Source organism: Aquarana catesbeiana, linkage group LG11 (genome assembly GCF_042186555.1).
Source record: "Aquarana catesbeiana isolate 2022-GZ linkage group LG11, ASM4218655v1, whole genome shotgun sequence".
Taxonomy (NCBI): Eukaryota; Metazoa; Chordata; class Amphibia; order Anura; family Ranidae; genus Aquarana; species Aquarana catesbeiana.
Window position 1 is genome coordinate 109358827 of NC_133334.1, and position 23158 is coordinate 109381984.

At 43.3% G+C, this 23158-nt stretch overlaps 1 protein-coding gene across 1 annotated transcript in view; it reads left to right on the forward strand.

The window, feature by feature from the left end:
- Positions 1 to 3280: 3280 nt before the first annotated feature.
- The window catches only part of LOC141112242 (inositol-trisphosphate 3-kinase B-like), a 132625-nt gene continuing 112747 nt past the window's right edge, over positions 3281 to 23158 (forward strand). The window contains exon 1 of the mRNA XM_073604870.1: positions 3281 to 3381. The gene's annotated coding sequence lies outside the window, so the exon portion shown is untranslated. The remainder of the gene's footprint in view (positions 3382 to 23158) is intronic.

Consider the following 23158-nt stretch of genomic DNA (forward strand, 5'->3'; position numbering starts at 1 on the left):
CAAACAGGGTTGGATTTGCCTCTAGCAGTAAGTTCCCTTTGTGTACAAATATCAGCCATCTTGGCGCTTACAGGAATTTCATGGGCTAACCACGCCCTGGTTCGCCAGTTCTTCAAGGGTGCTATCAGGCTAAGACCTCAAAGAAAACCAAGGTTTCCTAAATGGGATCTTCCCCTTGTCCTAGATTTTCTTTCCACACTTGGAACAGATCCTGAAAAACCACTATTAGTCAAAGACCTCACACTCAAGACCGTCTTCCTGGTGGCAGTAACTTCAGCCAAAAGAGTGTCTGAAATCAGAAACTTAGGTTCTAAAGAGCCTTTCCTGGCATTTTTTCCAGATAGAGCAGTGTTAATTCCCATGCTAGGCTCAAACCCTAAAGTAACATCTATTTTGCACGAAAATCAAGAAATTGTGTTGCCTACCTTTGGCACAACAGATTGTCAAGATGTCCATCCCCTTGATGTGGGACATACTTTGAGTCAATATTTGGAAGTTATGGAATCTTTTAGACAGACTTTCTTTTCATTCTTCTACATGGAAAAAATAAAGGAAAACGGGCCTCAATTAGATCCATTTCTGCTTGGATAGTACAGACCATTCAAAGGGCTTATAAAGCAAAGGGCTTGGCTCCTCCAGAGGCAGTGACTGCACACTCAACTCGGAGTATCTCAACCTCTTGGGTGGCTTCTCGTCATGTCGCACCCGAAGTTATATGTAGAGCGGCTTCTTGGTCATCTATTAATACGTTTGTTTCCCACTATTGTGTTGAACCAGCCGCCTTGTCATCCGTTAATTTTGGTTTGAAAGTGCTGTCAGTTGACAGTGTTTAATCATTTTATCTTCTTTGCTCAGCATTGTGCCCACCTGGGTGTGTTTGGTGAGTTATTTCACACACGTATGCTGCCATGGAGACTGTCAGGAAAACGGAAAATTTATATCAAATACTTACCGTAATTTTCCTTTCCTGATAGGCTCCATGGCAGCAGGAGCCCCTCCCAATGCCTGGAGTAGGCTAGTTACGAAACACGGCTGGGAGCTCACAGCTGAAATTTATAGGGAGGGGTCCTATTGGGTTGTTATGGAGGCGGGGTCAACCCCACACGTATGCTGCCATGGAGCCTATCAGGAAAGGAAAATTACGGTAAGTATTTGATATAAATTTTCAGTTTTTTTTTCGCTGCAAAAGAATATGCATGTATTTTTAATTTTTTTCTCAAAGGTTAGCTTTTAAAAACTGCCAATGCCAAAGATGAAACAACAAAATCCTATCAGCACAAATAATATACACGGTGATAAATATATAAAAATATGAAAGTATAAAATTATAAATAACGGTGAGTGATATCACAAAAATACCCCCCCCCCCCCCGACCTGGCTGCTGCTGGCACAGATACCATGTTCACTTCACATAAATGATATACAGTGGGGAAAGTATTCAGACCCCCTTAAATTTTTCACTCTTTGTTATATTGCAGGCATTTGCTGAAATAATTTAAGTTCATTTTTTCCTCATTAATGTACACACAGCACCCCATATTGACAGAAAAACACAGAATTGTTGACATTTTTGCAGATTTATTAAAAAAGAAAAACTGAAATATCACATGGTCCTAAGTATTCCGACCCTTTGCTGTGACACTCATATACTTAACTCAGGTGCTGTCCATTTCTTCTGATCATCCTTGAGATGGTTCCACACCTTCATTTGAGTCCAACTGTGTTTGATTATACTGATTGGACTTGATTAGGAAAGCCACACACCTGTCTATATAAGACCTTACAGCTCACAGTGCATGTCAGAGCAAATGAGAATCATGAGGTCGAAAGAAACTGCCTGAAGAGCTCAGAGACAGAATTGTGGCAAGGCACAGATCTGGCCAAGGTTACAAAAAAATTTCTGCTGCACTTAAGGTTCCTAAGAGCACAGTGGCCTCCATAATCCTTAAATGGAAGACGTTTGGGATGACCGGAACCCTTCCTAGAGCTGGCCGTCCGGCCAAACTGCGTTATCGGGGAAGAAGAGCCTTGGTGAGAGAGGTAAAGAAGAACTCAAAGATCACTGTGGCTGAGCTCCAGAGATGCAGTCAGGAGATGAGAGAAAGTTGTAGAAAGTCAACCATCACTGCAGCCCTCCACCAGTCGGGGCTTTATGGCAGAGTGGCCCGACGGAAGCCTCTCCTCAGTGCAAGACACATGAAAGCCCACATGGAGTTTGCTAAAAAAACACCTGAATGACTCCAAGATGGTGAGAAATAAGATTCTTTGGTCTGATGAGACCAAGTTAGAACTTTTTGGCCTTAATTCTAAGCGGTATGTGTGGAGAAAACCAGGCACTGCTCATCACCTGTCCAATACAGTCCCAACAGTGAAGCATGGTGGTGGCAGCATCACGCTGTGGGGGTGTTTTTCAACTGCAAGGACAGGACGACTGGTTGAAATATTAAAACGTTTCTCACAAACAAGGCACTTGAGCAGTGCGGGCTCAGGATGCATAAAACAGCAAGATGCTCGCGGGATGACGTCACCACTGCGACTCCTCCACCCTATAAGCGTTACGTCAAAAGGGAGTGACTTCTTCAGTAAGGGGCCCCTTAAGTGCCTCGTTTGTGAGTAACGTTTTAATATATCATTTATGGAATAAATCCTTTGGTATACAGAGAGCACTAGATTTGCCTTTTTATTCTTATGCTCACCGGATCCAATTGAGGGATTATTGCATTTGGTTGGCAGCCAGGCAATCAGTCTTTGGCTGCACAGATGGAATAGGAGCTTCACACCTGGCTGACCCCCTTTTTTCCCTGAGAGGGGTTTCTAACCTACTGTTAAAACAGGGGTCAGAATTTGAGGTGAGCGGCTAGGACACTAAGGTGGAGGAGAGCACCAGCACTTTAGAATCATTTGCACTATTGGTGTATTTTCGTTTGGAAGATTTTTGAGGACTGTTATGGACCTGTTTTCACATTGATCTTTTTGTCACTTTATTTGTGTTATTATTTAATTGTTTTTTTATTGTATAATATCCCAATGCAGGGAACACTGTTGGGGGGAGAATCCTCTCTATATAAGTAATTAATTGCGCACTTTGTATCTTGCTATATTTTGCAAGTTAATCACTTATTCTTGTGAGTATTAACATTCAGTAATTTCAGTTTGTTATTTAGGCAGCGCTGCACTGTTTTGTTATTTAATGCCAAAGATGATGTAATGACGAAAATTCACCAGCAGATGGCATCCTGCCGTAACTTTTCCATTGACCATGTGAAGCACCGCAGCGCCGCCCCTGGCCGCTCCTCTCCCGTCTATCCCCGCCTACCTGTGCTCTCATAAAAAGTATTGGGACACTTGAGAAAAGAAAAGGCAGAGGAGCGTGCAGAGTGGTAAGAGCTGTGTTGTGTGTATGGGGTGTGCAGTGTGCATGGAGTGTGTTGTGTGTATGGGGTCTGCATGGAGTGTGTTGTGTGTATGGGGTCTGCATGGGGTGTGCTGTGTCTATGGGGTCTGCATGGGGTGTGCTGTGTGTATGGGGTCTGCATGGGGTGTGCTGTGTGTATGGGGTCTGCATGGGGTGTGCTGTGTCTATGGGGTTTGCATGGGGTGTGCTGTGTCTATGGGGTCTGCATGGGGTGTGCTGTGTGTATGGGGTCTGCATGGGGTGTGCTGTGTGTATGGGGTCTGCATGGGGTGTGCTGTGTCTATGGGGTTTGCATGGGGTGTGCTGTGTCTATGTGGGAAGGGGCTCTATGTGCATTTATTGTGTAGCAGAGCAGTGAGGAGTCAGTAGAAGTGATGGTGTCAGTAAATTGAGGGGCTCCAGTTGTGGTACCTGAAGGTAGTGAGGAGATGGAGGAATGTGGGGAGCCCCCTTCATACGTTGCAAGAGCAGTATGTCCCTCACCACAGGGGGAGCTGTCCTCTGTAGAGTCCCGTCTGTCACTCTTCTTATACTAAATTGTGCCATTGTCTTGCTTACAGTAAAAAAGAATAGAGCAACCTTTCCTGACTCTTCTAACATGGACAAACCCTTTAAATAAGTTTCAGGTCTCTGAATAACTGTTGCAGCTAAAGCTCCGGGTACATTGGCAAGAACGGATAAAGAATGTAGAACCAAAAGGCACAAACTTTTTGTTAGTTCTGTAGAGTAGAGAGGGATTGGACCCCCTGTCAGGTTTAATTTTTAATTGCTGCCTGTGCCCTCCCTTATGGTGGACATGGATGCTTCCATAACATAAAGAATACTTTATTAATCTCAAAGGGAAATTGGGAAATTGTTGCGACACAGACACACTTAAAGTGATATTAAAGTCTCTTTAAAAAAAAAAAAAAAAACCATGTTATACTTACCTGTTCTGTGTAATGGTTTTGCACAGGGCAGCCCAGTTTCTTAGGTCCCTCTTTGGTTCACCTGGCCCCTACCTCCTGTTGAGTGCCCCCATAGCAAGCAGCTTGCTATGGGGGCACCCAAGTCTGTGTGTCTGTTCAGACATGGAGCCCCGATCCAGCCCCGCCCCCTCTCTCCCCTCCCTGGCTAACTGACTTTGTTTGGCAGGAGCCAATGGCACCGCTGCTGTGTCTCAGCCAATCAGGAGGAAAGTCCCAAATGGCTAAGACGCTCATGGACATCGCTGGAGAGAGACAGGGTTCAGGTAAGTAATTAGGGGGTGCTGGGAGCAGTGGTGGCTGGTGCTCGATAATTCGGGGGGGGGGGGGGACCATCACCCCACCGCTGCCACCAGAGACGGATGGCCTCCTTACTTCTGTCCTGCCCAGACTCCGATCTCCCCTCCATGAGCCAGGGAGTGCTGGATGGCTGAGCCAGATGCTGGATGGTGAACCATCCGTGGAGTGGCGGCTGGTGGGTCATCGGTCTTCCTCTTGCTTCTCCCCTGCTACACTGCCGAATTCCCTTACTGGAAACATCAGCTGCGGTGCCGACATTGCTGAACTCCAGGACAGGTAAGTGTCCTAATATTAAAAGTCAGCAGCTACAGTAGTGTAGCTGCTGATTTTTAAAGGGACAGGAGAATCTCTGCTTTTGGATAAAAAATTTCTGCCTTTACAACTCCTTTAACAAAGACAACACAAGATCACAACAATAAGCTAAACTTGCCAATAACAGCCTTTAGCACCAAATAAAATAAATTAAATCTACACTACAAATAAAACATCCATACAATTAAAATACAACATAGAATAAATAACACAGATTAAAATAACAGACAATCAAACTACCAAATGCAAATAATACACCACTTTCTCTAACATCACCCCAAATAATAACCAGCACAATACCAACATACTATGAAAACAACACAAATCCTGATCATAAACCAGAATTAAATCCATTTATTTCTGATCAATCACTCCCAGTATGAATAATCAATCTATAGTCAACAACCTATTGGGTTATTGGATTTTGATCAATATTTTAAAGCGGTAGTAAATCACGACAAATAACCCCAAAGAAAATCCCCAAAGAAAAGTTAATGTTTATTATTACATTATGAAAGACTTACCTGAAAACGAAGTCCTCCAGTGGCGTGCTGTCACCACTGACAGAGTTTCCATCTTCAAAGGTCTTCCTTCTGGGTTCGCGAGCTGTGGCCATCTGATTGGCCCAGCTGCGATGTCGTCACTCCCACGCGCATGGGAGTGACGACATCATGGCTCAGCCAATCAGATGGCCGCAGCTCGTGAATCAGAAGGAAGACCGGGTGAAGATGGAAGCCCTGTCAGCTTCCATCAGCCACAGTACGGCTCTCTCAATGGACGGCACACCATTCATTGAGAGCGCAGTGCACATGTCCCGGTGACATCATTATTATAGGCTTACCTGTAGGTATAAATACAAAAAATACCTTTACTACCACTTTAAACAAGTATAACAAACATGTTATACTTACCTGTTCTGTATAATGGTATTGCACAGAGCAGCCCAAATCCTTTTCTTCTCGGTTCCCCCGCCGGTGCTCCTGGCTCCTCCCCCGTGCTCTATGGATCCATAAGACTCCCGCTCTCTCCTCATTGGCTCACTGGCTGTGATTGACAGCAGTGGGAACCAGTGGCTCCCACTGCTGTGTCTCACTCAATGAGGAGAGGGAGTCCCGGGACAGCGGAAGCTCTTGTGCACATCGCTGGACTGAGAGGGGGTTCAAGTGAGTATCGGGGGGGCTGCTGCACACAGAAGGCTTTTTTACCTTCATGCAAAGAATGCATACAGGTAAAAAAAAATTTAGCCCTGACAATCACTTTAAAACCCAAGTCTGGAAAACTTTAAAATGATCCCTTGCATAGGGGATGCACCCACACTGCAGGGGTAAGTTGCTTATTTAGGTTAAGGCAGCCCATACATAAGTTGAAGGAAAGAAACTGACTCGATTCCCCCATCCACCCATTTGAGGTGGATGGGGGATTACTCCCGCTAAGCTATTGTAATCTGACAGTGGGGGAGACTTCTCCGCCGTTAGAATACACTGATTAACATTGCAAGCTGCACTGATTAAGGGGGGGTGAATCCATTAGGGCGGTTGTAAAAAAAAAAAAAAAAAAAAGTTGTTCAGTTTATTAACTTCTGTACAATCTCAGTACCCATACATGGCTCAAAATTCAGCCAAATTTCAAATGCTTAAGTAAATTTACTTACCCATGCTAAACCGGCCCCCTGCAACAGCTTCTCCACCACTCTCCATTTTTCCTAAGGTTCTGACATCCTCAAGACCAGTGTAGGTACAATAGCCCTGCATTGGATGTGGTGACGCTAAGGGACAGTCCACTACTGGAATGTGGGGGAGCGCCATGTGGCGGGGAGAAGAGGATTGGGTAAGTAAAAGGACTTCTCTTCCATAGACAAAACAAGCTGTAAACCCTTGTAGTGCATGCTCAGCCCCACTGCAGTGGATCATTTTCCAGGGTTTCCCAGAGTTGGACTTTAAGATATGATTATAAAACTTATGATTTTGGGAGCAGAACCATCTTACATTGATGACCATTAGGAGAGGGACCCCACTACACTGGTGGTCAGTGGGAATAGTGTCCCTTACATTGGTGGTAGGTAAGGAGGCTGCGCCCCAATAGATAGCTAAAAAGTGGGGACAGAGAGGCAGCAATTGTTCATTCTTAGGGAATGGCCACCAAACTCTGGAGGAACCCTCAGGATCCATGGATCCTTGGGTGAGAAGAGCTCAACTGGACAATAGATCTATTTAAAGATGCAGTGCGGGCAAATAAAATCTTATTTAAACGAGAAGTTTGGGGTTGGCACAAAACAAACATATGTACTTATCTGAATGCTGCAGATGTCCCACTTCAGCTCTAAGCCCAAAAACTAAGTGATTACTTCTGACCACTCAGTTCTCAGTCTCCTTGAAGTGGAGAGCGGTGACTGTCAATTCAGCTTTATGATAGGTTGTTTTTACAGTTGTAGTATTTACTGTATCTGTTTTACTATGGATGGATATACAGGGCACCTTCATTATTTTAAAGAGATTTCCCTGTTCTGAATGATCACTCACATGTGATCTTAGCACAAACGATTACATGTAAGTGGGCACGATTTAGCTGTGTGAAACGCAGCCTCCCATTGTTTCAATAGGGGCTGCCTACTCTCAGCTAATCACGATAACCACTCCTGGGGTTCTTGCATGTAATCACCGGCAGGGTGCATTCACAGATGTAAATGCACCCTATTGCCGCGTACACACGAGCGGACTTTATGGCAGACTTTGTCCGGCGGACTTTTCAACGGACTTTACGACAGACTTTCCGAATGAACGGACTTGCCTACACACGATCAACCAAAGTCCGACGGATTTGTACGTGATGACATACCACCAGACTAAAATAAGGAAGTTCATAGCCAGTAGCCAATAGCTGCCCTATTGTCGGTTTTTGTCCGTCGGACTAGCATACAGATGAGCGGACTTTTCGACCGGACTCGAGTAAATAGAGTCCACCTGTGTGTAATTTAATCTCAGTATAAATACAGCTGTTCTGTGAGGCCCTCAAAAGTTTGTTATATAGAGGAACACACCAGACAGTCCAGGGATAAAGTTGGGGAGAAAACATCCCAAGCTTTGAACATCTCACGGAGCACTGTTCAGTCCATCATGCTAAAATGGAAAGAGTATGGTACAACTGCAAACCTATCAAGACATGGCCACCTAAACTGACAGGCCAGGTAAGGAGAGCATTAATCAGAGAAGCAGCCAAGAGGCCCATGGTAACTCTAGAGGAGCTGCAGAGATCCACAGCTCAGGTGGGAGAATCTGTCCACAGGACAACTATTAGTTGTGGACTCCACAAATCTGGCTTTTATGGAAGAGTGGCAAGAAGAAAGCCATTGTTGAAAGAAAGCCATAAGAAGTTCAGTTTGCAGTTTGTGAGAAGCCATGTGGGGGACACAGCAAACATGTGGAAGAAGGTGCTCTGGTCAGATGAGACCAAAATGTAACTTTTTCGCCAAAAGGAAAACACTATGGTGGAAAACTAACACTCCACATCATGGAGTGTTCAGCATCATGTTGTGGGTATTATTTTCTGTAGCAGGGACAGGGAAGCTGGTCAGAGTTGATGGGAAGAGCAAAATACAGGGCAATCTTAGAAGAAAACCTGTTAGAAACTGCAAAAGATTTGAGACTTGAAAATTGCTGTTCACAGACGCTCTCCATCCAATCTGACAGAGCTTGAGGTATTTTGCAAAGAAGAATGGGCAAAAATGTCACTCTCTAGATGTGCAAAGCTGGTAGAGACATACACAAAAAGACTTGCAACTGTAATTGCAGCAAAAGGTGGTTCTACAAAGTATTAACTCAGGGGGGCTGAATACTAATGCACGCCACACTTTTCACGTATTTATTTGTAAATAATTTGCAAAACCATTTATAATTTTCCTTCCACTGCACAATTATGTGCTACTTTGTGTTGGTCTATCACACAAAATCCCAATAAAATACAATTACGTTTTTGGTTGTAACATGACAAAATGTGGAACATTTCAAGGGCAGTGAAAGCCGCATACACACGAGCGGAATGTTCGACGGAAGCTTTTCATCGTCTATTCCAATTGTGTGTGTGCCTCATCGGACTTTTTTTTTTGAAAATTCTGATGGACCTAGAAATAGAACATGTTCTAAATATTTCCGATGGAACCAATTCCTATCGGGGGAACCGCTCGTCTGTATGCTGTTCCGACAGACCAAAAACGGCGCTTGCTCTGAAGCAAGTATGAGACGGAAGCTACTGGCTATTGAACTTCCTTTTTCTAGTCCCGTCGTACGTGCTGTAAGTCACTGCGTTCTGGACAGTCAGACTTTGGGTTGACCGTGTGTAGGCTTGAATAGAATTCCGTCGGAGAAACCTGAGTTTATTCCGACGGCAAAACCAGTCGTGTGTACGCGGCATAACTGTTCCTCCATGCTATCCAAAGGTAAAAAACAAGTTTTAGGCTGGTCATACACTATCTGTGTGTTTATTATTTGGAAGGGGAGCTGCAAGCTAAGCAGATCTTGGATTTTCATGCATGGTCCACTCTCAAGTAAACCTGTAGTATCTTTGTAGGCAGCAAAGTAAAAGTAGTCCTTTAGACCCCTTTCACACTGGGGCGGTTTGCAGGCCTTATTGCGCTAAAAATAGCGCCTGCAAACCGCCCCTAAACAGCCTCCGCTGTTTGTTCAGTGTGAAAGCCTGAGGGCTTTCACACTGAAGCGGTGCGCTGGCAGGAGAAGAAAAAATCTCCTGTCAGCCGCTTCTTTGGAGCGGTGAAGGAGCGGTGTATTCACCGCTCCTTCACCGCTCCTGCCCATTGAAATCAATGGGACAGCGCGGCTATAGCCGCGCTATACGAGGGGTTTTAACCCTTTTTCGGCTGCCAGCGGGGGGGTTAAAACCGCACCGCTAGCGGCCGAATACCGCGGTAAAACAGTGCTAAATATAGCTCTGTTTTACCGCCGATGCCCCCTACCGCCCCAGTGTAAAAGGGGCCTTACTGCAGGCACCATAATTGGTCTGCTGCTGTGCTGAAAGACAAAAATCCAATGTAGATACCTGCATGCGAGTGCACCTCATATCTTTTTTACAAGTATAGAGCTGCAGAAAGGGAATGTAAATGGTTTTGTCAGCGTAGATGCAGATACAAGTTGTGCCTACCATAAAACTTGCTTTGCTGCCAATAAAAAGAGTACAAGAATCCTTTTAAGGCCCACCTCACAAGACCAGAAATCTAATGCTAATTGACCTTACAGTTAGCCATTGCAACTTTAAGCCATACAACTACCTGCAATACTGTATAGACACCTGGTATATAGATTAATTTATCTTGCACAGTACCTCAGGGTGCACTGTTGTTCAGATGGTATCTTTAAATATTGTCAAGCTCAGGCCCATCCTCTCCTCTGTGTCCTAAAAGTGAGGCAAACATGTGGAAGGTAGAACACTCAGCTCTGCTCAGGAAGTCACTGTTTGCAGTATCTCAGGATTAGGGAATTCCGAGGACAATCTGCACAGGAAGTGTTAGCGCATGCAGACAACAGTAGGAGGCTGAATTTCATTGATGCTAGAAATCTACGTTTTACACTAACAACAGGTGTAGGAATGATCAGATCCTGGGAATTTATCTTTGCAGCCAATGAATGTCCTGTTCTTTGCTTATTAGGGGAACTCCCTACAGGCAGTAAAACCTCCAAGCATCACTTGTGATAATTGAGCTTTTTGTGTGCTCAAAGTTGGGTGCCTTTTGTAAGTAATTATTATCATACAGGGTAGTTCCAAAATTGTGACCCCATGCCTGCTGATTTCCAGGGAGCTTTCTGCATCTGTAATGTGATGACGAGTATTCGCTTAGTAGGCAATAGCAAATTGGAAGAAGTTCTTCATCTCATTCCATCTAGGCTCTAACACATTTGTAATAATGTTCACTTTATGGGGGGGATTCAATAAAGCATTAGCAACTCCATTCTAGTGGAATGGTCACTTTAAAACCTCCTTCGCTTAAATCTGTAAAGCTTTGCCATAGTTTTGTACAGATTCTAATGCTTGTCAGATTCAGGTATTTCTTATTTGAGCCACTTAAAGAATTTCTGGCTATGGCTGAGGCAAATTCAAAAACTACAGACCAAGTCCTAGATAAGAATTTTAGAGGTAATTAAAACCAACTGAGTTGGCGTACAGAGAGATACCAGTGCTCAGAGTAGGACGGTTGTAGTGAAGGGAAGGGCTTGTGCTCTAGGTAACTGACATTAATGTAACAGCTTTCTGCTTGGGGCCTGTGGGTTGCTAGGACACCAGTGGCCGGTAGCATCCTAGCAACCAGTGATGCATCCCTGACCCCATTCAGCTGCCAGCCAGGAGATTTCCCCATCAAACAGCATAAAAAAGGAGGCCAGACATGCTAGCTGACACCATTACCCAGTTATGGCATTGCCCGTATTTGGTTAATGACAGGCATCACGGGGGATGCAGACCTGATGGGGAACTAGTCCTCTGCATCTCACTCAGGCTTCCCCATTCAACAACTCAACTCTACGCCCACTGCCCATGTTGAGTGGGTGGAACCTTATAGGGGGTCTGGGAGACTAGTTCTCCAAGTCCAACACCCTTTGGGTTCAGAGTGGATAGCAATAGGTTGGTTTTACAGTAGTTGTGGAATCCACCCATTGTGGTCCACTGTCAATATCAATCACAACAAAACTCATCGGCCATGTACCTTTATGTGTTACAGGCACAATAGCAAAGAGATCAGCGTTGTGAGAAATGTGACTCTGCACACCAGTTGTAAATTAAACTAAAGCTGAAAGCACAAAAGTGAAAAATCTCATATGTGTGTAGAAATATGCTGCTCTGATTCATATACCAAAAAACAACAACCAAATCAAAATCGTGCTACATATAAATATGTATAATTATGATCCAAAATCACTATATAATAGTTCTTCATACAAATGTCTGTGAAACAGGTTGTGATACAATCCACCAATTGTAATTGTATTGTTCTTACCAACAGTTCAATTTGGTAAGAACATATTGTGGGATAACAGACACCTCCACAAGTCTCCTTTTGGGCACGTGCTCTCCTTATGAATCAACACTCATTAGAATGGTCTTATTGTGCCTTTAATCAAATGAATCAGGCTCCATAAACCCAGCTGGACTCTCCCAGGGCACCAACAATCCTCCCCAGAATTCACACTAGGTAAATCCATCACTCCTCTCAGATCAGGTTATAAAGCATGGATCAGTGATCAAAATGATACAAAAGCTTACATAGTGCTCACTGAGGTATGTTTATCAATAAAAGAAAGAGAAAGATGCACTTGTATAATAACTGAATAAAATCACCAAAATCACTTTAAGAACATTCCAATGCTGTTTGGGTGAATGGCTCTAACATTGGTAATGCACAAATACCTCCAGCTGCATTGAAAAATTATTGCAAAGCACTACCAAGCCACACCCTACCAGTTTTCTTGGTCAAACATCATCAGGATGTTGTGTTTTTTTTTTTTTCTTTTTTTGGTATATGATTCAGCACAGCATATTTCCATGCAAAGAGCTGAGATTGGAGCAGCAGCTATAACCATCCCAACTTTAGTGCAGGCCTCCGTGCGACAGTGCACCTATTTCGGATATTTGTGGTGCGGTGGCCTAACAGAATTGTAAAATTTCTCTCTTTTCTGAATTCCAGGGTGTATTCTGTGGAATGGACAATTATGGTATCTTGTGTATCCTACAAAAATGTAATTGCATGTATCCTTATGTTTGCTTACAGACTTTCCTGCAGTCCTGAGTCAGCCAAATATGGATCAAAATTTGTCAGGGACCGGACAAATATTTGATTAATGTTTAGGCAGGCTGGTTGTACACAGGTTAAGTTATCAATTGACCTGTGTACAGCCAGCCCGTTGGAAAATTTCCTCTCGATCAGAGCAGCTGGCTATAGCCAGTAGTGCTGATCAGTGTATTCTGACTGTGGGGAAGTCTTCCCACTGTCAGAATACAATAGCTTAGTGGGAGGATTCCCCCATCCACATGGAGCGTGGTCATTTTCTTTCGTTCAGCCTGCTGGTTGAACAAAAAAAAAAAAAAGAAGCTGACTTCTGTATGGCCCCAACCTTAAGCAAGCCACTGTCATATACCTCCCAAAATAATGATGACACTTTTATCTTTAAGTGCTTTAAGCATTGACATGGTTGAAATACAGGTCTTAAAATCTTCTATGGGAAGTAAAGAGGGTTAGATATGTGTCCTATTTCTAAACCCTCTAGTTTTTTCTCTTTCACCATTCCTGTATTTGGTCTGCTCTGCCGGTTCTCTTTTCAGTGCTGATCCTGTACAAGAACCAGGGTCCCAGATTCTGTAATACAGTCTCAGCTGTAGTCCTTCGACTGCACCAGGCTGTGCACATCTGCATATCCTATCTATACATTTTCTCTTGTGATGGTGCTCTTCCCAGTGTTTACATCTTTGCGCTAATTTAAGCACCATTGTTTCCGCCTACCTAGATTCCTAAAAGCAGTTATCTCTGCCAACATCCCTCTAGCTGCCATCCCTGGCATGACAGTTGAGGACACAGTGTTGTGCCTGTGGGAACCTCAAAATTTCCTATTCCCGCTGGTCCCGAGCCAACCCTCATTGAAGCAGAGATCAGAAGCAGAGGGAAAGGAGGGGGAGAGAAGATTGGAAGAGCAGATACTGCTGCTATATGATAATATTACAATCTGCTTCTAAATGTAGTCTGAGCAAATTGATTGAATGATAGAATGAAAACATGTCGCAGAGCAAAAATGAAAGAACTTACAGCTTGTTAGCTGTCAATATTTTTTTCTTTCCATGGAAATTTTTTTTTTTTTTTTTTTTACAAAAACTAGTTAAAGAGCTAGTTTTTAACTTTTCTCACTCTGTTGCTTTGCAGTCAATGTTAGTTTGAATTAGGCTACGTTTACACTTGCAGCAGACCTTGCCGCCCCGGTGGTGGATCACTTTCCAGAGGCATTTGACAGGCGCTGAGAAGGCAATATGTCATCTCTTCACAACCTGTTTTAATCCCATAAAGCCCCCACCACCACACAGCAACCCTGTGTGTTGTATGCAGTTACAGGGTTGTTGTTGCACGGTCCCATTCACTCGATTGGGTCGTTTTGACGATGGTCCTGCCTGCCAAATGCAAAGGGGGGGGTATTCTTTTTGCCATGACATGTGCGGTTTGGCTGTCTTTGCAGCTTAGGAGGGGTGGTAAATCCATGGATCAACTGCCTATTTTTGCCAACCTCTGACTACAAGCCCTTACAGTCTTTATTTTCTGCATTCATAAGCTGGCTATATACCCAGGAGGGTACCTGGACATGCATGATCTCCCCCACCTCTACTGGATTAAACAGGAAAATGGCTAAATACACTGTTTGACTTCCTAAAGGATTTACAATTCTTTACAGCCAGTCTTGTGATTTCCACACATTTTTCACACTGCGCAGTCGGGCAGGTGTCACATATATCTCCTGATTCAGCAATTTGTCTTCCTAATTCAGCAACTAAGTTGCCTATGTCACCACTCCACTTCTTGCCTTCTTACTGGACATTGAATACATATCACCTCTGGACAATGATCTCAACAAAACCAAAAAACCAAGAGGTAGTAAGTGTACGTATTGGCTTGTAGAAGTGTGTGTATCATAGGAATGGACGGCCAAAGTAGTTAAAGCAGAAAACATATATTGTATATATTTTAACCATGTAGTTACAGTGCCTTGAAAAAGTATTCATACTTTTTGCTTTGGCACAGAGGTAGAGGGAGAGGGAGTGCCTATTCTATTCATGACCCAGAAGTCCTGGCAGTATCAAGAGGATTACTGAATTGAGAAGATACGGCCTAGCACCTTATAATGCCTATATTAAGTAAGCTTGGTCCTTTTAAAGTGGAACTCTAGGAAAACGGCTAACTACAGTGCCTTGGAAAATTATTCATACCCCTTGAAATTCTCCACATTTTGTCATGTTACAACCAAAAAAGTAAATATATTTTATTGGGATTTTATGTGATAGACCAACACAAAGTGGCACATAATTGTGAAGTGGAAGGAACATGATAAATGCCTTTCAAAATTGTTTACAAATAAATATGTGAAAAGTGTGGTGTGCATTTGTATGCAGCCCACTGAGTCAATACTTTGTAGAACCACCTTTCACTGCAATTACAGTTGCAAGTGTTTTTGAGTCTGTCTCCACCAGCTTTGCACATCTAGAGAGTGACATTTCCAAGTCTTGCCACAGATTCTCAATTGGATTTAGGTCTGGACTTTGCACCATTCTAACACATGAATATGCTTTGATCTAAACCATTCCATTGTAGCTCTGGCTGTATGTTTAGGACCATTGTCCTGCTGGAAGGTGAACCTCCACCCCAGTCGCAAGTCTTTTGCAGACTCTGATGCCCTGTACACACGACCGGTTTTCCCAACGGAATTCCGCTCAAGCTGTCTTGCATACATGCGGTCACACCAAATTCCGACTGTCCAGAACGCGGTGACTTACAACACGTAGGACGGGACTAGAAAACGGAAGTTCAATAGCCAGTAGCCAATAGCTTCCGTCTCGTACTTGCTTCGGAGCATGTGTCGTTTTTGGTACATCGGAACAGCATACAGAGGAGCGGTTTTCCCGATAGGAATCGTTCCATCGGAAAAATGTAGAACATGTTCTCTTTCTAGGTCCATCAGAATTTTCAACGTAAGAAGTCCGATGGGGCATACACACGATCGGAATATACGATGAAAAGCTCCCGTCTGACTTTTTCTGTCGGACATTCCGCTCGTGTGTACGCGGCATAACAGGTTTTCTTCTACGATTGCCCTGTGTGTGGCTCCGTCCATCTCCCCATCAACTCTGAGCAACTTCCCTGTCCCTGCTGAAGAAAAGCATCCCCACAACATGAAGCTGCCACCACTATGTTTCACAGTGGAGATGATGTGTGTTCAGGTTCATGTGCAGTGTTAGTTTTCTGTCCCACGTAGTGTTTTGCTTTAAGGCCAAAAAGTAAAATTTTGGTCTCGTCTGAGCAGAGCACCTTCTTCCACATGTTTGCTATGTCCCCCACATGGCTTCTCACAAACTGCAAACGGGACTTCTTATGGCTTTCTTTCAACAATGGCTTTCTTCTTGCCGCTTTTCCATAAAGGCCAAATTTGTGGAATGCATGACTAATAGTTGTCCTGTGGATAGATTCTCCCACCTGAGCTGTAGATCTCTGCAGCTGCTCTAGAGTTACCATGGGCCTCTTGGCTGCTTCTCTGATTAATGCTCTCCTTGCCCGGCCTGTCATTTTAGGTGGTCAGCCATGCAATGCTGTATCCTGGCCTAGGCCGACAAGGCCCAGGCCTAGGGCAGCATGGAAAGAGTCCCCGCCGGCTTACGCTACACTGTTAGTGTAGCACCAGTCTTATGGGGTGGACTGGGCTGAGAGGCAAATTAGTCTAGCTCCCCCATAAAGCAGCCGCACTGCTTCCGGTATGTGGGCAGCTGGCATTCCGCAACTGGGGGGGGGGGGGGGGGCGCTTCTGATTTTGACTGTCCTCTCATCCTGGACCACAAACCTTCCTCACTGTGCTATATGTTTTCTTCTGCACCATTGGCACGGTTATATCTTCTTAGTCCTCTCCATAAAATTATAAGAAATTTGTGCTTAAAGTAGAACTATAGGCAACACTTTTTTTTTCATTTTGGATAGAATAAGGGAGGGGTATAACCCCTGTCAGTTTATTTTTTACCATCCCTGTACCATTGCAGAGATTTCCCATCACTTCCTGCCCCATAGCCAAACAGGAAGTGAGAAGAAATCTATGCAAATTAAGGGAATCCATTGCCCCCCAGGCCCTCAGAACTAGTGTCCCCACTCGAAAATTTCAGGGCGGGTCTTAAACGGGAAGGGGTGGGTCATGTTTAAATTAGGGGGTGCATAAGTGTAGTCAGGCCTAGGGCAGCACAAAACCTAAATACACTACCGCAGCCATGTCTTGGTAGGTTTGCAGTTGTGCCATACTTTTTCCATTTTCAGATGATGGATTGAATAGTGCTCCGTGAGATGTTCAAAGCTTGGGATATTTTTTTTATCACCTAACCCTGCTTTAAACTTCTCCATGACTTTATCTCAGACCTGTCTGTTGTGTTCCTTGGCCTTCATGATATCGTTTGTTCACTAAGGTTCTCTAACAAACCTCTGAGGGCTTCACAGAACAGCTGTATTTATACTGAGATTAAATTACACACAGGTGGACTCTATTTACTAATTAGGTGACTTCTGTAGGCAATTGGTTTCACTAGACTTTAGTTAGGGGTAGGGCTGGGGAAAAAATCGATTCAAATCTTGAATCGATTTGAGAGGTCAAATCGATTCAAAATTTAAGCAAATCGATTTTTTTTTTTTTAGGGCTGGGAGATTTTCTTAAATTAAAAAAAAAAAAAAAAAAAAAAAAAAAAACTCGATTCACAACGAGTTTTTTTTTTGGACACCGCGCCGGTCCTGAGGTGCTGCGGGCATGAGTTGTTTTTTTTTAGGCGAGGCTTCGGCCTAGTGCGCGGCTTTGGCCGGACGCCGCGGACTAGGCCGAAGCCGCGGCCTCGCCTAAAAACTCCTGCCCGCAGCTCCTCAGGACCGGCGCGGTGTCCAAAAAAAAAACTCGTTGTGAATCGAGTTTTTTTTTTTTTTTTTTTTTTTTTTTTAATTTAAGAAAATCTCCCAGCCCTAGTTAGGGGTATCAGAGTAAAGGGGGCTGAATACAAATGCACGCCACACTCTTCAGATATTTATTTGTAAAAAATTTTGAAAACCATTTATCATTTTACTGCTACTTTGTGTTGGTCTATCACATAAAATCCCAATAAAATACATTTACATTTTTGGTTGTAACATGACAAAATGTGAAAAATTTCAAGGGGTGTGAATACTTTTTCAAGGCACTGTAGTTAGCTGTTTGCCTAGAGTTCCACTTTAAAAAGACTAAGCTTACTTAATATAGGCATTATAAGGTGCTAGGCCATATCTTCTTAATTCAGTAATCATCTTGATAGTGCCATGACTTCTGGGTCATGAATAGAATAGGCACTCCCATACCTCTGTGCCAAAGCAAGCTACTGTATTGCCAAACCTAAGCCCTGCTATGTGAGGACCGGGGAATTACCAAACCCTATGCAAATCCTCCCTTTCCAAAAGTTTGTTTTTGGACAGGAACATCTGCAAGCTGCAATGGTGCTGTGCAGAGGATTAATTTAACACAAAAGTCTATCACCTTATAATGGCTATTTTGTAAACTGTACACTTTAAAATGGCAGTCTTTGGTGTTTTATTTGGCAGGCATTCTTGTTTATTGAATGATGTTGCAATTATACCATGTTACCTTCTATTTTCTGGATTTGTAGGATGTTTGAAATTCCTACAGTAAATATCAAGCATTTTGTGCTAATTTTCCATAGAAAATCACCCCAAAGGCTTGTTCAGGCCGAATTTGTTTACTACATTATAGGTTTCAAAAAGACATATGCCAATTGCGTTAAACCAAAAGACAAAAAAGATTACCCCCCGCTCTAGCAGAGTAAAAATTCCTTCCCGAGCCCCGAAGGCAATCGGACATTCCACAACCAGCTTCTTCAGTTTTATTTCTTCGTAATATTAATAGCCATTTAGATTTTGTGCGTTTTGAAAAATGGTGATAGCTCCAGTGTTAGACTAATCCACCTTTTCACAGCTGTTAGGGCCATGCCAGATGAGCGATTTATGCTCAGCGATCCTCCCCTTTTTAATTTTTTTTTCTTAGGGCAGTTTCTTGCTTGGACAATCATAGTCTTAGTTCTTTTCTATGGAATTGCTAATTGAGTCATTTTACAGCAATTTGTAGCTTGGTTGCCTAGTGATTAAGTTTGAACAGCGTTCTCATGTCAGCAACCAGCTGATCAATGACAATTGCTGCTCTGCATTCACCTCCATGGCATATCTGCAAACAGTCACGGGACAGGTTCACCCAGCACCCTGGGCAGAACTAGAATGGGTGTACCACCTTGTGTTCCCATGCTCCAGCTGTCCATGGTTGGCAAGGAGTGAGCACTGCCCATGCGTAGCCAATTGCCTGCTTTCTTGCGGCTAGTAGTTACACATGCACTGTGTGTTCTTTAGGTTAGCTGTGGGCAGATGGGGTGGAGAGCTTGCATTTTGGAGTACAGTGTGGTAGCAGTAGCTATCAGCAGACATGAAGCTGCGGCCCACTGGTTGAAAGTTACTGTTCTAGAGCTTACATGCGGTGAGAGGGTGCCCTTCCTTACTGCTCCCCCCTTGCCCTGCCCCTGTGTGTACCATGACCCTGGTTGTATGTACTGTGCTGGCAGATTCTATTTTTAGTTGTAAACTAAATGTGTGCATTGCCTGTCCTAGCGAAAGATCTTAAGGTTTAAGTGGAAAATTTTATGTTCATTTCAACCTAAAAAAAAATCTGTCCCTACATCTCTCCCCTAATGTTTGAAAGCTATTATAAACAAAAAAAAAAACTACTTACAGAGTCCTAGGATATAACCCGTTCCGAAGAAAAAACTTAAGTAAGAATCTGTTTTTCTTTTGGTTATGTATTTATTTTAGGCATGATATGTGAATGGAAACGCATAACAAGCAGATAGTGAGGGTTTCTCAAATTTGAATGCAAAACTGAAACTACAGTTTAAAGTAAATATATGGGTGAATAGTATGCACCGTGAGAACCGACCGTGTTTCATAAAGGCCCTTATATGTGTTGGATCCCCACAATCAAATAGGTTTCCAAGATATGGAAAGGCAAGGCACTTCTCCTCCCTCATCCTGCACTCAAAAATTCTACTTAGTTCTCTTTGTTTAGGAGGGGGCTGGGAAGCTGTGTTTATCATAACTAATCCTGTCTGTTCTGTCCTGGCAGATCTTGTTATCGGTCCTAAATTAGATTTAAACACTGTCTGTATAAACAAAAGGTTAAAGTTTTAAAAGCTTCTAAAGTAAAAGAATAAAACTCACTGCAACATCTGGTAATTCATATAGGAAGAAGAAACTTTACTGGCATGCAAAGGGGTACACATAACTCAGTTTTTTTTTTTTTTTATTCCATATATGTGTAAATACATTCATTATGCAAAAATAGAAAACTTTAAATTCTGCTCTATATAGACGAGACATAACTGCATCTTATAAAGTGTATACAAGCGTATGTGCAAGCTGCTATTTCATTGCATATGATATATTTAACAGCCATTTCTCATGGGTCAGCATGTTTCACATATAAGCTTCCTCGGGACACATGAAGATAATCTGCAGTAATGTCCTAAGGTCAGAGCAGAGCGCATGCACAGGATACTCCCTGGGTGGGGGAGAGGGAGATGAAGTTGCATGAGAGACAGTGTGATGGACCAAAGTAGCATTCACAACTAAGCTACAATCCTTTAGATTGTAAGCTCCATGAGCAGGGCCCTCCTTTTCCTTCTGTACTGAAGTGTATTCTAATACTGTACTGTCCCCCTTTTTATTGCAAAGTGATGCTTAAACTGTTGGCGCTATAAAAATCCTGTATGATATTATTAATAATAATACAACACACAGTTCCCCAAAAGGGTCATATCTTTTTAAATGACACTATCCACTGACCCGACCCCAGATGTAGTCTACCCAAATAAAGGGAAGGCAGAATGGTGTTTAAAAGCCGGTGGTGTTGACATATACATCCCCTTCAAACGCCAACAGAAATACATTGATACAGAGAGGAATTATAAGGGCCAATAATATCTGGTCCAAGGAGGGGGCCTGCCAGCTGCAGACTGCCGCTGCCTCAGGGAGCCCATTTTGCCTTCCCTAATGTCGTTTCAGTTCCGGGTGTTGGAATGAAGAGAGATCACCCACAAAATGCATACCAGCATCCAGGACTGCCCTGCTAAATTGCCCATCAGGCTGCACATTGGCTACCAGGGTACTAAGGCAACAAAATAAGCAGAGTGGTATCACTATACTAAAGCTAGTCGCATAAACTGGTTGTATCACAAGGTATTTATTTATTAGCTGTACCAAATAAACAAAAGAATAAGCTGTACAAATTTAAAGGACCAATGCCTACAATATATTATATTATTTTCTTTTTTACAAAAACTTAATACATTAGAGAGATTATCTATCTAAGCTCAAACTTTCTAGATTGTAATCTCTAACAAGCAGGGCCCTCTGATCCCTCCTGTATTGATTTGTATTGTAAGTGTACTGTCTGCCCTCATGTTGTAAAGCGCTGCGCAAAATCCAGTTGGGGACCTGGAGCCTCAAGATTTCATAGCGATCTGGGTGGGATGGAATCTCCAATCCTGGGACTGGGTTTTGGGAACAGCCAGGAGTTTTTGATTGTACAGGTGGGTCCTGGGCTTATAGCAGAGACAGGATCAGGGTTCTGGGCTCCACCCTCCCGAGGAGTCCAGGTGTGCATGTCTGCACATTTCTGTCTGTCAGCAGACAGAGGGTCCAAGCCTGTGGGCTGGAACAGCAAGGAAGCTGGAAAAGAGTGCTGAGGTACAGGGTTTGTACAGGAACTCCGTTATAAAGCCAAGAGGTCTGAATCACAGCCTGAGCAGCAGAGCTGACCAGAGAGCCAGGTGGCTTGGTATTTTTGTTTATTGCTACAAACCCCTGCGTGGGGATTCTGTATGGACATTTTCTTTCTTTAATAAAAGTGGGCCTACAAGCCCTTAAACGGCATATCTGACGTGGACTCCGCTCACTGGTAGGCTCTACACTAAGCTAAACAAACCCCCAACTTTACAAAATATGCGTGTGTATGTGTGTCTGTGTGTGTATGTGTAGATATAGAGATATAGAGATATAGATATATATATATATATGCCCCACAACCTGGAATTAACATGTATTGTTTGAGGATTTGCATCATTCAATTTAGAGAACATGCCATAACTTTTGAAGATTTATTTATTTATTTTTTTTTTATTGTGAAGCAAACAACAAATAGGACAAAATAACAGAAAAAGTCAATGTGCATAACTATTCACCCCCCCCCCCCCAAAGTCAGTACTTTGTAGAGCCACCTTTTGCGGCTATCACAGCTCCAAGTCGCTTTGGATAGGTCTCTATGAGCTTCCCACATCTTACCACTGGGATTTTTGCCCATTCCTCCTTGCAAAAACGACTCCAGCTCCTTCAAGTTGGATGGTTTGTGCTTGTGAACTGCAATCTTTAAGTCTGACCACAGATTTTCTATTGGATTGAGGTCTGGGCTTTGAATGGACCATTCCAACACATTTACATGTTTCCCCTTAAACCACTCAAGTGTTGCTTTAGCAGTGTGGGTCATTGTCCTGCTAGAAGGTGAACCTTCGTCCTAGCCTCAAATCACACACAGAGTGGTACAGGTTTAGCTCAAGAATATCCCTGTATTTAGCACCATCCATCTTTCCCTCAACTCTGACCAGTTTCTCAGTCCCGACTGCGGATAGTGTTCTTTGGGTGGTGTAAAGTGTTGGGTTTGCTCCAGACATAGCATTTTCTTTTTTGGCCAAAAAGTTCAATTTTAGTCTCATCAGACCAGCGCACCTTCCTCCATACATTTTGGGAGTCTCCCACATGCCTTTTCGCAAACTCAAAATGTGCCATTTTGTTTTTTGCTGAAAGTAATGGCTTTCTTCTGGCTAGTCTGCCATAAAGCCCAATAGTATGGAGCGTACGGCTTATCGTCCTATGTACAGATACTCCAGTCTCTGCTGTGAAACTCTTCAGCTCTTCCAGGGTTACCTTTAGATCTTTGTGCTGCTCTCTGAATAATGCCCTCCTTGCCTGGTCCGTGAGTTTTGGTGGGCGGCCGTCTCTTGGCAGGTTTGCTGTTGTGCCATGTTCTTTCCATTTGGTTATGATAGATTTGATGGTGCTCCTAGGGATCATCAAAGATTTGGATATTTTTTATTATAACCTAACCCTGACTTGTACTTCTCAACAACATTGTCCCTTACATGTTTGGAGAGTTCCTTGGTCTTCATGGCAGTGTTTGGTTAGTGGTGCCTCTTGCTTAGGTGTTTCAGCCTTTGGGGCCTTTCAAAAAGGTGTGTATATGTAATGACAGATCATGTGACACTTAGATTGCACACAGGTGGACATCATTTCACTAATTATGTGACTTCTGA